The sequence below is a fragment of the Netta rufina genome (genome assembly GCF_964035555.1).
Source record: "Netta rufina genome assembly, chromosome: 7".
Lineage (NCBI taxonomy): Eukaryota > Metazoa > Chordata > Aves > Anseriformes > Anatidae > Netta > Netta rufina.
In genome coordinates, this window is record NC_140130.1 from 18,097,696 (window position 1) to 18,110,308 (window position 12,613).

Here is a 12,613-nt window from a genome sequence, read left to right on the forward strand (position 1 = left end):
TGAAACATCAGCTGTTGAGTGGAGGCTGGCAAGTGCAGCATGGCACAGGTAACGACTTGCCCAGAGTCGGGCAGTGAGGTGATGTATCGTATGATACATCTGAGCTCAAAACAGCAGAGCTGAGCCTGCTACCTGGGAGAGAAAGGGGAGTGAGGTTGCTCCCTAAACCATGTCAGTGCTGAGACAGGGAACCCTATTGAGGTGGATGCAAGGCCATCCTGTGAAATGGGAGACTTCTGGTCAGGGGCTGCCTGGGGCTGAGACCTTGGTGAACTGGGATGGCACCCTACTGGGCGCAAAAGAGGACCCTACATGAAGTGAGCTTTTCCCAAGCACCAGAGTTTATTTGGTGACCTGAGTCTGGTCTCAGAGCGCAAATCAACAGTGATGTCGCACCGGTTTTACAGTAATACATGCAAAGTAGGAATGAGCCCTGTGTTTACAGGACAGAGCACTCATTACACCATCCATGTCACACCAATAGAGAGAAGGCAAAAAACAAACAAACAAACAAACAAAAAACAACTGCTACCACATTAATCCATCACCAGGTGGTATTTTCTGGAATTAGGTATTTTATGTAACTCTGTCATTACCTGTTACCACCACAAAAGCCGTGCTAACTCCCAGTTTCTGCCAGCCTTCATAGCAGTTGTTCAGAAGAAGAATCCCACCCTTCCTCTGCTCAGCTTTCAGAAATATGGCAAAATGATTCAGATCTCGTGTCATCAGGGTGAGCGAAGAGTAAAAAATACATAACCCTTGGTGGCAGTGAAAGCACGAGCTCGGGGCGTGCGGTCCCTGCAGTTCCCTCTGCTACACGGGGATGGCGATGCTGTCTCAGCTCTTATTTCAGCCGACAGTGCACACTGTGCGCTCTGTGAAGGGCTCTTTTTTTAGCACCACAGGGCGTGCTGATAGATGATTGCACATGACAGGAGTCATTCTTACAGCCAGAGTCTGTCTGCTCTTGCTACGTCCGAAGCCTTGCATGCAGCTGCTGGAACAGCCCTACCCGCCTGGGTTCTGTAAGCAGAGAAAGAACAAAATGTCTTCAGGAATTAAGTGTGGCTGGTTTCTGTGAGGCTTTTTTTTTTTTTTTTTTTTTAATGCCTATTTACAGACTGCATCAGTGATTGGTAGGTGGTGATGCTCAGGGGAGAGAGCACATCCTGCTCAGGAAACAGGGTCTTCTAATTCCAGCTCAGACTTTGACCATGGATAAATTATTCCCTTTCACATGCCCCAGTCTTCCTCCACAGCCAAAGTGTCTACTTAAACTATAAGCTTTTGGAGACAGTGAGTATCTTCCAGTGAGGGTTTGTAGAGCACCTGGCAAAATAGGGACCTTTATCTTGATTGCAGCTTTCACTCATTATCTTAATAATAAGCATCAAAGTCTTCATATAAATTAATTTACCTGAACACTCCCTTGGCATTATTGCCTCTAGATCATGTGTGATAAGAAATGATGGAGGAAACTGTGTGTGTGTGTGTGTGTGCACGTGTGCATGTCAGTGTGTGTAAAACCCCTTTCTGAGTTTGGTGTGACTGGAGGTGTGACACCTGGGCTGTAGGCGGAGGTGACTGCCCTCCAAGTGGCAGCACTGTACCTCAGACGTGATGTGTGTGCCATCTCCACTGCCTGCTGCAAGATTTCTTCTTGCAGTGTGGGAAGAAGGAGTCAGCTCCTGGGCTTGGATCCCAAAGGATGATTTTTTAGCAGTTGTGGTGGTTCTCTGCAGAGAGCACCTCCTCAGAGAGTGGGGCACACTGGCACTGGAGGGTGAGCTGGTACCTCCATTGCACATGGCTACAAGGGATACTGGTTGATCCATCTGATAAAATAAAATTAAAAAAAAAAAAAAAGGAAAGAAAAAAGGTTTGTGCAGATAGGGAACTCCAGTCCCTTCCCTGTTTTTCATTGTTCATTAGAAACATCACTGGAAGTAGGAGGTGTCAGTTCATAAGAGAAACTCCCTTTTGAGTAAAAGAAGTCTGGCAAAGGACTTTTTAAACAGGGACATTTGTCATTTTTCTATGAGTAACGTGAGGAGCATTAGTACTGCTCTCCTGTTATTAAGAGAGCAAGCTTCCCCTCTAGCACTGCAGAAGAGTGAACCCCACTGTGCACCTCATCTCCAATGGGATGTTGTCCAGCTTTGCTGGGCTGCCTGGAGTGTAGAGTCTCTACCAGAGAAAACCAATTTAATTTGTGTATTCCTTTTCTTGATGAAGACACCAGCCAGTCATCTAGAAGACCTGGTGTTTCTCACTGTGCTTCTTCAGGCCACTTTGTGTCTTCTGTGTCTCTCTGCCCCAGTTTAGCAAACCCACATCAACACTGCACAGAATCTTTCTGGCGACAGCAGGCATCCTGAAGCAACAGTGAAGCTCTGTTCCTCATCTGCCAGTTAGTTTCTAATCCAGGCCCTGCTATTTTTATCCAGTTAGGATTTCTCCACTCCCTTAATAAATATATATTGTGGCACTCTATCAAATGTCTGGCCAAAGGAAGAGCAGTTTGCAATCATTTCTGGACATACTGACCCTGAGCAGTTGCACTGATGATGTAGAAGGGGAGAGCTCTGAGGAGTCCTACCAAGCCCACTGTCTTCCCCATGCACTGAAGGAGTAAGCACCCTACATGTCACAAGAAAGCTCCCTCAATGTCCCAACAAAACAGGAACCGTCCCCACTGCCATGTCCTCTCGTGACATCAGCCCCAGAGTGTCCTCCGTGTGCTGCTTCTGGTCTAGACCACCACCAGACGTTGCTGAGGCTTCATCCAAGCTGAGTCAAGGCACACACTAAAAATGTGGTAAACCCTATAATAATGGGGAGAAGGTAGCCTCAAACATGACATTTGTAATAACAGCTAAATAGTGAACTGTTTGAAGTGGAGTGGAGCTTGGAGCTGTTCCCCCTTCCCCTCTGCTGGGTTATCTTTAGGGGAAAAAAGCCAAAATTTTCAAGGTATTAGTGACCGCAAGTGAGTTTCCAAGAGCAGAACTCCTAAGGAAAAAACAATAATCAAAAAACCTCTCTAATCCTGATTTCCAGGAGGAATAATAATAATAATAATAATAATAATAATAATAATAATAATAATAATAATAATAATAATAATAATAATAACAACAGTGTCCCTGCTCTATAAAAACTGATCCCTTCACAGTATTTTTGGCAGGACTTCTAAAATCACCTTCAGCATATGTAAACCTAGGGCTGGATGTCTTCTATTCAGGGCTAAAATGATGATTCATTCTCTTATGTTCACCTAGATATGTTAATAATTTGGGGGGGGGGGGAGGGCATTGTTAGGTCTCATCTATGCCTTTTGGATAGCTCATACTGAAATGAGCACCAGTTTGTAACTTCTCTGCTGAGGAAAGGCAGACTGAGCCCTTACGTGGAGGCAAGCAGACCCTCAGCTGTGCCTCCTTCCCCCTTCCAGGTGTGGGGATCGAGGTGCTGGGGGATGGAGGACAGCTGAACAGTGGGGCTCTGCTATAAAAGGAGCCTGCTGGGACAGGAACCTTCAAAAGGCTGGAGGGGGGAGGAAGAGGGTTGAGAATAAGACCATATAGGCTGTTGCTGATGTGACATGCTAGGGAGATGATAGGCTACAGCAAAACTCTTAGTGTACAACTAGAGACTGAACGTCAGAAGTTGTGTCTGTGGGTTAGGCAGCTGTTTAAGTCCTGTAAAACAGCTGCTAGATAAAAGGGGAAGAAGATGTATTTGGAAACTACCTATTATGACTGGTACCATGTAGCGGAAGGGGAGCATAACAAAGCACGGTCTGCTCTCAGGACAGAAAATATAATTTCTCTGAGGAGAGAGTTATCTTTTGCAATTCTCCCTAGCTTCCAGCTGTTTTCTGGGATTAGGTATGCTCTGGTGAGAGAGGAAAAGATTTTAGGGTATGGGATTAGGAATCAGAAGCAATCCTGAGGGTCTACAGCTTGTGTTTCTGAAAGTCTGTAATATCCTGTCCCTGGGGAAAAGACTGACTTTGTTTCTTTGGCCCTATACGCAATGAAGGCTTCAGAAATCTCTCCTGATGATGTGGTAATCTGATCTCCTACATGTCATGTCTCTGCCTATTGCTGGGATACCATTAGGGTTTCAAAGCTTGTGAATTGGTTCTGTGGACATAGCCCCTGCCTGAAGTGCTTCTGTGTCCCCTCCCCTGTCTGGGGAAGCTTTGTTTCTTAGGTCTCTGTGCATTCTAATAGTGGATCTGTAGGCTCTTCCTACACCAGAGCAGCTCAGCTGCAAGGTCCTGTTGCCCAAGCTAGGACACTTCTCAGCTGGTGACCTTGCAGACACTATGTTGGAGGGCAGAGCTTAGGCAGTGTCATCTGAGGAGCTGGAGGCTAGGGCCACTCTGTGATGAGATCTGTCCCTGAGCTCCTATCGTGGTTGGGTGATTTCAGACTTAGGAGTGTTTGTGTGCTGGCAGTGCCTGGCCAGTTCATTTCACTTAGGTAACCCCTGCGCTCCTCCCGTGTCAGAGCGTGTGATGTGCATCCATCAGCTGGCTTCCTTGTTGCCTGGTATCAGTCTTATCGTCCGTGAAGTTTACTGTTCTTTGGTTTCTGTGGTCAGCCAAGGATTCAGCAACTCTCTGGCTCTGCTGTTTGCAGACAAACAGAAAATCTGGCGCTTTTGTTAGTGTGACCATGTCCCTGTGGTAGCTGGCAGGCTGTCCTGTCTGAGGTAAACTTACAGATGTTTGATCTTCAAACAGTGTCCATAGGGAATCTTACAAGCTCTGAACAGCTACTGTCTCCTTTGATATCTGAAGAGTAGATATCCTAGCTGAAAGGTTTCCAATAGCTATATTTTCCTTGCTGTTTCATCACTAAGCAAATAAAGCAATAGCAAACCTTTGTATTGCTTAATTATCTATATTTTTTAAAGCATTTTGATCCGGAGTTGACTTCCCATCTCCACCTGCAAAACGTTCTTAGGCAAAAGTGCATAACCAAATAGGCCTTGGGATGTTTCAAAATAACCGATCCCCAAAGCCTCTGGTGAGGGAGGGCAGTTCCAGTTATTTCTTTAACACGTGCAGCAATGTCACATAAGCTATAGCAGGCTGTGTTGCACAAGGCTCTGTGAGGTGGGGACTAATCCCTCCTGTGACGAAGGAACGAGAGGACACAGCTAAGGTTCCTCGGTAGGTCACTGGCAGAGTGCAAAGGAGCATCCAAGCTTCCTGTGCCCTGGACTAGTTCATGTTTCATGCATCAGGTGGGGGGAAAAAAAACACTTTGATCTTCATGAGAACGAATGAGGCAAGGGGGAAGTGGGAACTTGTGCGCTGCTGGTGGAGGAGCTGGTATGTTCACCTTGTTGCATGTAGGGCCGGACCACAGACACTTCTCTGGGGCGAGGGAGTGGATGTCCCTGGAGTCTAACTTGAGTGGGTGTGTTGTTTGGTACAGGCTCCCTCGTCTACTCTATCTGCACTGTAACTAATTTAGCTCCTAAACTGATGGCATTTAATTGCGAGGCTTCTCTCTAGTAACTCTGGTGGCATGGCCTTGGAGAACTCCCACGTGATACTTGGGGCTTTCTCAATGCCTCCCTGCCAAAGTGCCCTCTGCTTGGGTGCCCAGCTGCTGGCAGCAGGAGTTTGGCAGCATTAGAGGCATGGCAGCCAGGCCATCAAATACCCACTTGCTGATGCATAGGGGGAGGCAGAGACAGGTGTTTTCTTCTGAAGTAGCAAGGCTTCTGTTTGAAACTGGGATTTGGCACTGATAGGGAGCATTTGGAAAGGAGTCCCCTTAGCATGTGGGGTATCACCAAGCGTAAAGCTTTCCATAAAGTCTGAAGTAAAGGTGGAAGTGTCAAAGCTAAGCAAAATGTTCAGGACTGTCTCAGCACAATTCACATCACCTGTTTCACACAGACAAAAGAGATAGGAGGAAAAAAAAAAAAAAAAGAAAGGAAAAAAAAAGAAAGTGAGCTTTGAGAACTCTGAATGAGTAAAAACTCATGACTAATACCATTAAAGCAGAGCTGAGCTAGCTCACTTTTCCCTTTATCTCTGATCACGCCTGGCTTGATTCCTTTTGCTCGGGCATTAAATGAATTCAGTGGCTGCAGGCATTTGTGGGCTCAGAAAGTACCACAGGCTGGGGATCTTCTTTTGCTCTCCATGTTGGGTGCTGGGCAAAAAAGTGAAGTGCTTCGTGGTCTGCCTGAAGCCAGCTGATAATTGCAAATATTTGCTGATTGCAGCTCACTTGGGCTGCCAGAACTGGCTGCCCAAACTGAGAAAGCACTCACAGCCAGGACCTAACCTGGGATGATGGTGGTGGCGGAAAAACAGCAGAACAACACTGCTCCGTGTCTTAATAAATCATGCTGTTGCTCATATCAGCTTGGTGGGGTTGAAGGAGCTATCAGAGATGACAGGAACCACGCTTGCTGAAGCAGAAAGTTTTGCTTGAGTGCTGTTTCAGCTAGGCATGTGTTAGCACCGTGCTCACAAGGGTCAGGTGTGCATGTGAAACTTCAGTGATCGAGCCTGGAACGTCACCAGGAAATCTGGAAGCATGTTTCACCTGTCACAGCCTTTGTCTCTTTGGTTCAATCATTCCCATCATTGTTTAGACAGATGGTTTAGAGACTATAACCCAGGAGCCAGGCTCAAAATACCGCGTTGGGTTCTCAGCTTTGCCGTGAATGCCTTGGGCTGCTTAACATGAGGCACTTCTGTGCCTGCATCAGAATTTGGGGTTTTGCCTCTTGGGCTACAGGCTCTCTCTAGGGCTGGAGCCACTTTTATGTGTGAGACTGTGTGACCTGGTTCAAGCCTTTCAGCACTTAAATGGGAGGAGTGATCATCACAGACGATGAGACTACTGGTAGTCATTAAAAAGAAGGGTCTGGATGTAATATGACTGTTCTTCCTTAGGCCTCTAAGCATCTGCTGCTGGCTGTGGTTAGTCAGAGGATGCTTCTGGTGTTACTCAAACTCATTTTGTTGCAACAGTGATTCAAACAAGCTCACGTTCTTTATGTATAATCTGGAGAAATCTGTTCCTTAAGTGGAGGCACAGACATGACAGCCCTGGAGAGATGGGAACACAGATTACCTGGAGGCAGATTCGGGGGAGGCTTACAAGGAAAAATGTTGTTGCGCCTTGCGACACTTGTTGTTTTTCCGCATTAGAAGCGCTGAATCTGCATAGTTTCCCTGGACATCAGTGGCAGCCCTGAGACATCACCTGCGGAGACACATGAAATAAGCACACACTGTAGAAGAATTGCAGGCTGAAGTGACAGGCTGCTTCTGTAGAAAGTCTAATGGCGAGGTTGTGTCTGACAGTCTGGGGTCCCCCGCCATGCGCTGAAGCATGCAGAGAAGACACGTAGGTGATGGAGCAGATGGCAGCTAGCTTGCTCTCACGTGGCACCTCCTCCCTTTGCCCTGACAAATATGCATGTGGTTCCTGTCAAACCCCTCTGCAGGGCTGGTTTTGGCTGAATTTTTTACAGCACGTTTCAAGGGGAGGAATATATTCCCCACACCCACCAGCTCCCTGTGGCAAGGATTTCACATGGATTTCAACAGACCATTTCATGGCCACTGGCTTGGTTGGTCAAAGAAGCTGCCCTATGATAACACCATCAGTCCTACCTGTGTCTGCAGGACACACCACTGATGTCTGGGTGCCACACTGTCTTTAATATGTTTCTTCCAATCAAGTGTTATAAATTCCTTTTTCCTTGTTAGCAGGAGACATAGATCACAACTTCTATTTCTTAAAATACTTTTTATTAGCTGTTGTTATTAATAGAATCATGCTGTTATGTGAAGAGTTACCTGCTATTACTAATACCATGTTCACTTGCATATTCATTCATGCTTACTGTTACCCAGCTGGAGCAACTGTTGGGAGGCCAACCCCAACATGCACACTTGGAAGCAGAAGGTCATCCTGATGCACCAGTGGTTTCTAGGTAGGTGTTTAGAAATCCCTTTGGAGGGCACTTTGCTTCATCAGGTGTGCACATAACTCTGTAGTCTTCACCTGCATATAGCAGCCAACGCCCTCCTGGGTGTGTGAACAAAGTTATACAACCTGTTGTAGATGCTAATGTCTGCTGGCAGCTGTGTGCATAAGTTTAGACCACCATCAGGCCCTGGTGGTCTAAACTTATCAGTTCTTGCAAATTCATCAGGATTACTGGCCTGCAGAATTAATCAGTCCTTGGGAATCTTTCACATAGTATCTTCTTAGCACAATTCTTTCTTTTTGGCTTGTGATGTTTCCTTGTCGTTATTTCTCCATTCAAATGTATAGGAACATATAGAACTTACACACAAAATTGCACAAAAAGGGCTTTTACAATGCCAGAGGGCATTGCTTTACTGGCATGGTGGAAGGCAAACTTACCTGGCCAGGAGGTGGGACTAGGGAAACATGCAGCCCACTAGAAATGAAATCTGTGCTGTCAGTCCCTGTAAAATCCCCATGCCTCTGAGCTGAAATCAGGAGCATCATTGCCCCTAACAGATACCAATATGCATAGCAATCAGCCCTTGCAGCATGGACTTGTTGCCAAAGTATGTCCTTGGCAGAGTCCATGATATTGTGGCATGAGGTAGGCTTGAGTTCATTGGGAATAAGGTGGATGATAGGTAGATAGATTGGTACTTGGGCATGCCAATGCTACCATCTCCATCTTTCTGTGGATGGAGTCCATATTTATCTATTCCAGCTGGCCTCAGAGCCTCTATGCCATACCTCCTGACTCAGAAAAGCCTCCATGCCACAGCTCTCCTTGGTGTTTTGCAGACTGTTTGGGTTCCACCCACCATCTTTGCTGCCCTTTGCAACAGTTTTTTTTTTTGCCCTGGATCTCTCCATCCATGGGGATGTAATTCCCTTCCTGTTTTACAGCCTGTACTTGGGCTTGTGACCAATCCTACTAACCTTCCTGTTTCCCCTTCTGACAAAAACTCTTTGGTTACATACTCTGAAGATGTCTAAACAAAACAAGTTCAGGTAGAACAATGCTGGTTCCTGACTTTTTATAGTATCCATGGATTTTTGTCTCCTGCCAGCATTTCAGGGCATTCCTTCTGATGCTTGGGGACATGCGGGGGTTCTTACAGGTGGTCTGGCTGTCTCATATATGGAGCAATGACTTTCTTCACCAGCTGTGTTCTGTGTTGTAACGTATGGGTGCCCAGCCTGGATGCGGGTTGGAGAAGGGAGCTCCTTGTAGGCTCTGGAAGGGTTAAGAGGAGCATGGTGACTACGTGGCACAAAGCAGCCAGCAAATTACACACCTGCCCTATGTGGGAACCTGGCAGAGCGAGATGGCCCAGGCCTCCAAACCCGGAGAGCTTTCTGGGATCTTAGCCATATGGCATGCTGCACTGGTTCCTCGTGAATAGGTTCGCTTGGGGCTTTCCTATACGTGTGGTTAATGAAACCGTCTACTCCTTCAGCAGGTCTCAATCAGTCTGGCTGCTCTGTGAGAGGCACTGGCTCAGTCTGGCAGCTTCGCCAATGGTCTCAGTTCGCTTCTCTTGCTTTCGCCCAGAGGAGTCTGCTGCTGAAGGAGGAAACACCTTTCCTGGCTGCACAGCGAGGGTCTCCAAAGAAACCTGGGCTGTAGTTTGTGAATAGTTGGCAAGATTGAATATAATGCCAGCCAGCAAACCGGGAGAGAGGAGTTATCATCTTGGGTGTCTCCACAGTGGAGGAAAGGGGTGAGTGCTCTGCAACTCTTCTTTATTCAAGCCCTACCTTTTCCCCTCCACGGAGCCTGAACCTCCAAGAGGTTCCTGGCCTGAGCAGCCAAAGTGGCTGGGAATAAGTGTTGGGCTATGGCACACTGGAATAAAGAAGTCTGTGAGCTACCGAAGAGGCTCCTGAGCACCATCCCATGGGCCATGCCCTTCCCTGCTGCGGGCTAGCTTTCAGTGCGACTCAAGCAGCCAGCAAGGAGAGGAGGAACCAGCCTGCCTGATCGCTCAGCAGCTTGGTGCTCTGCCCCTTTTCATGGTCAGCTGTGCAGGAGCCACAGGGGGACCTGCATGGTGTAACCAAGAAAACGGAGGGAGTTGGGTTTTTAGAAGGAACTGGTACCGAGAAACAATTTGTGCCTCTATCAGGCATGTTGTGGTGGGGAAGGAATGACTACAGACACTTTTTTTTTTTTTTTTTTTTTTTTTTTTGGAGAAAAATGAGAGGGTGTGCTGCTGTGCTTGGCAGATAGCTGTGTAGGTAGCTGTTACCTGTGATGGTGGAGGAGAGGTCAACAGCGTGCAGGTTAACACACATTGCACATCTTTACATGGATGGCATTTTGTGGTAGATTTCAAAACTGTTCAGAAGTTCCACACAATTAGAAGTTAAAAACAGGTGGTGGCTTGCAGTTCATATGATAAAATGCATAAACTAGGAGGAAAGTGCGAAAAGGCTAAGCTGACGTGTCAGTAAAGCAGAGCCACTAGCTGTGGATTTAAGTGCTAAGATAAGTGCTGGTTGTTTCACAAAGTCAGGTTCCTTATCCAGTTATTGCTGAGCTTCCATTTGGGAAATCAGAGCCATGTGCAGCCCTTATTGACAGATCTTGCTTTGCATGAGCTATTCTAGGGTTTGCAATGCCAGGTGCTTTGTTTTTTTTTTTTTATTTTTATTTGCCTATGTCACTGATTGCCATTGCTGGCTGTGTCTATTGTGCCATTTGCTATCTGTCAAGCTCCCACCCACGCTACCCTGATGGCTCAATCAAAAGCTCTCCAGCAACTTGGTTATTTCTTGTCCTCTGCTGCCAGTTTCTCGTAGATGGTACTCTTGTAATGACTATCTTTCAGTAAGAACAATTTTGCACCAACATCCCCATCTTCCTCAGCACAAAGAGCTGCCTAGCCCTGTCCTCTCAGCCATGAAAAAGCTATTTCCAGATGCAGTAGAAAGGAGGCAGATTTTCAGTAGCTGTAAATCTGAGCTTCTGCTGAGAGGTGCTTTAACAATTCAAGCTGGCCTGGAGCATCTCAGGATTTTTCACTGAGGATGGGGGAATTATCTTGAAACTAAAGGGGTGAAGGGATTGTATTTAAAATAACACACTGTCTAAATGAGCACTGCTCTCTTTTACTGCTGCACTGGGGTCCTTCGTGACCATGGACCAGCTCTTCGTGTTGAGGGAAGCAGCCCTCTCTCCACAGTAGCTGTTTTACAGAGGGGATCTGAGGACATTTAACAGGCTAATGTGCTCTGAAGTGGGGTTTGCATGAAAGATACAATGCCTGATCCCAGCCTGACCTTGTAAATATTTACTATTTGATATGCCCTGAGCAGTCCTATACATGTGAGCATGGCAATGGGCAGCAAGAACATTTTTAAGTATGTGGGTGTTACTGCCCTTTGTGCTCAAGCTGGTGCCAAAAGGCCAGAAAAGCTATATCTGCCCTGCCTCTTGCAGACCAGAGGTCAGAGGCCATTGGCACGGACACCGTATGCTATGCCCAGGCAAACATTTGGGTTAGAAATGTCTGTATGTGCTGGCCATGTGCAATGGAGATGTATCGTTATTGTGCAACTAAAGGGCAAAGAGACTGTCCTCAGCATTTGCTGAGCTTAGCATTCGCCTGTGGCACAGCTCAGTGATGTGCTGCCGGGCAGTGCAGCAGTCAGGAGACAGGAGGATTTCTCCAGCCACGGAGCAATCTGTTACAGCACAACACGATACCGGGACTGAATGAACCTAATTCAGCAGGGCAGGTAAATGCAGCTGAGATGGTTACTGACAACAACCTGCCAGACGTGTAGTGATGCTTGCAGTATGTGCTGTACCTGCTCAGGTAGAAGGGGCTGGCAGTAAATGTGCTGCTGAGGAATGAAAGGCCTCCAGTTCCCGTGGCAGAGGCATTTACTGTGCTGTTCTGTTAGCTCAGGACATCCAGATGAGGATGCAGGCACTGAAGAAATATTACGAGAGCTGTACCTTGACCCATCTACCATTCAAAAGCATTAAATATTTAGATATGCAGTCAGAAATGATTTGAATCTCTTGACAGAAAACCTCCAGGGAGAGGGTGCTTTTGTTTCGGTGCTTACTGCAGTGCCCTCTCGTTGCACAGGAACTCAGTTCTGGTAAGGGTCTAGTTTAAAACAGCAAAGGACGGGATATTTTTTGAGTCCAGTTTTCCTCAGAGGCTGAGGGATAGCCAAAGGCCCTGCCTTGTCAGCATCATATAAGAGAAGCAGCTAAACTCCAAATGCAGCAGATAAGGCAGAAGTTTCATACCACAGCCATAAACATCCCTAACCAAACTCTGGCTCCCCTGTGCTAGATGTGAAGTCTCTTCTCCAGAGACCACAGCAGAAAATCTAAGCAGCAAGAAAGCAGCATCTGTGCCAGTTCATGGAGGATGAGGAGACATACCCAGTGTCATGGAAGAAGCCAATGGCAGAGTGGGAAACAAATAAATGCATTAGTTAGTGACTCAGACTCCAGGCTGGCCCAGCCCAAGGGGTGTGAACCTGCGTCATCCTCCTGACCAGCTAAATTCCACCGAGGGGACCTCTTGCCAGCGGATAATGTGGTCCCATCAGAGCTGAAACGG